A 2694-nucleotide genomic window follows, 5' to 3' on the forward strand; every position below is an offset into this window, starting at 1 on the left:
TTTTTAATGTGTATAAGTGAATAATCTGCTTATGACTATATGAGTCTGTGTGTGTGTGTGTGTGTGTGTGTGTGTGTGTGTGTGTTTGTGTGTGTGTGTGTCTGTGTGTGTGCGTGTGTACAGTATGTGTATGTGTGTGACTGTGTGTGTGTGTGTGTGTGTGTGTGTGAGAGAGAGAGAGAGAAAGAGAGAGTGTTCATATGTTTGTACATGCATGGGAAAAAGACTCAACCTGAATATTGGATAAAAATTGGAGTAGTTCGCCATGCCAATAACATCAAAGACTCTGATCAGGAGACAAAGACTTGCTTAAGAATTATATTTAAAAAAAAAGTTTAAATACATGTAATGAATTTAAAAAAAGTTTTATATTTTTATGTTGTTGGACAAACACACAAAATCTACGACTGCTCACTCCTTGCTCATGAACTGGAGCGGACCGCAGGAACTTGGAGATGACAGCTTTTCCTGGCCCTCTCAACTCACCACCCTCTGTTATGCTCTGACCAGGTCTCTTTTTTTACTTGCGTCAACATCATCTTCTTCCTAACCCAAACGGACAGAATGTGAAATTTGTTTAATTGATTTGTGGAAGATGTTTTCAGACCTTTTTGTCAACGACCCGAAAAAAAACAAAAAAACATCCAAATCAGCTGTTTAGGCTGCAAATCATTACATCTGAAGGTTGTTTTTGTTTTGTTTTCTTGTTGTGTATTCCTGATGTACAAACCAAACAACAAAAAAGTAAGATTTAATCAGAAGATTAATTTATCATCATTAAGGTGGGCTTATTTGGTGGACTCTGGCTGTCATGGTGGGTTAATTGCAGTGAAATTCGCTTAGATCATCAGCAAATTATCTCTCAGCGGAGGCCTCTTTTGTCCTCTTGATTTTAAAGAAAAGTCAAAGTTATCCACCCTTTAGAGGACTAGATGGCTAAGCCCGAACTTAAGCACTGCTCCCAGATCAGTGGTCAGCTTGAGCTGCTCAGTGGTCACACAAAGGAAAAGGATCAGCTTTTGGATGTCTGGCCTTCATTTGGCCTTCATTTTGATCTTATTCTTTTTTTTTTTTTAATTCGGAAAAGCAAATAGAATGTATTTTCCTTTGAGTCTACCCCACTAATTGTGGGAGAGAAAAAAAGGTTCTGTCCTCATTTTAAAAAGGGAGACATGGAGTACTCTTTTAAGTTACATGAGAGCATATGTCTGTGTACATATTGCACTACATGAATACACTTGTATTTGAATGCTTTCAATAGTGACTGACAGGAATAGACATGACATGCTAAGTCCTTTAAGAGGGTGGTCTGGTGTTGCTGTGAGGGAATAAAACCCTGTAATCTCTGGTTTGGCCCCCGATGACTCCAGGCGTGACAGAGAACGAAGACAAGAGTATTGTGTTGAAGGCATCACGCTGCTTACAACAGTAAGAACATTTTTGATAGACCCTTATTCCCTGGTACAAGAACTCATGGTGCACATTTCTGAAAGCCTCTGAAGTTACAGATACAACATTAGGCAATCTTGACCTGTTCTGCAAATGAAGGATGTTTTACTTTTATGTGTGTTTAACCTTCCTTGTGGGCCCCTGGTGGAATTTTGATGACCTTTGACACTTACGGCAATTGTCATTGTTATATGGAAATCTGTCTCTTTTTACCAGTCAGGTTGGGCTGGAGATGTACACTAATTCTGTATATTGGCACTCTTTGTTTCTGGGCTATGAATGAGTGAGGCTGTTGTTGGACAGTGAAGCAACATTGTATAGTAGTGTTTTTTTTTTTTTCCCGTTTTTTTCTGGTTTTGCAATGATAAAAAAAGTGTGGGGAGCAGCAAAGTTTACTTTGGTGTTACAGCGTGTCTGTATACGTACCTCACACAGTAGAAATGTTTCTGTGGTCGAATCATTTTGTTTTTGTTTTTGCTACAAAAAAGAAAGATAAATATGAAGTTGTCTGAAACTAACTGAAGTATGCTTGAATGCTTCTTTCCTATAACCTTCCATTTTAGCTATAGGCCTACTGTGTAGCACTACGAAAACACTGCCCATGGACAAATGCAGTTACTGAAAACATATAAGAATAATTTAAGGGCTGTGGTTGTTGCAGACAAGATTGAGTTAAATGCAGAAATTCTCAGCAACCTAGAAATTACTGCAGTAATTTTGAGTAAACATTGACATGTTTGTTAAAATATTGTGGTAAGAGAAATCTTGCAATGGCATTTGCGGGAAATCCTCCAGTATTTAATTTGTGGGCCTGATTAATAGTACTACTAGCTCTGGACTGGAACATTCACTGACAAGTCCTTCTCCATAAGTCATCTGCTACTAATTTCTGTTTCAAAATCTCAGACAGCAGCACCTCTCGAGACAGACTAGAGAATTAGCGAGCGAGTTAAGAGTAGAAGCTTTTCTTTCTGTGCGAGAATCGGTCATACCATTTGTTTTGAGGTAATGACGTACCTTTCTTCGAAACGCTGGTCTTTCCTGCCTTTACCTGAGGCCACATTCTAATCCCCTTAAATACAAACATGTTGTCAAAGTCAAAGAGTGGCCTTTGAGACGTGGCGTTCGCATTACCATTGAGTTGTCTGAAAAGGAAGGGTCACTAGATAGTGACAATAGTCTTAAATGGTGACACGAGGAAAACCCCATGTTAACCGTTTAAGGATGCTTGAGCTTCCCTCAATT

The sequence above is a fragment of the Alosa pseudoharengus genome, unplaced genomic scaffold (assembly GCF_046254945.1).
Source record: "Alosa pseudoharengus isolate Yale_2024_CS ecotype anadromous, Long Island Sound unplaced genomic scaffold, YU_APseudo_1.1 YU_APseudo_1.1_scf_7, whole genome shotgun sequence".
Taxonomy (NCBI): Eukaryota; Metazoa; Chordata; class Actinopteri; order Clupeiformes; family Clupeidae; genus Alosa; species Alosa pseudoharengus.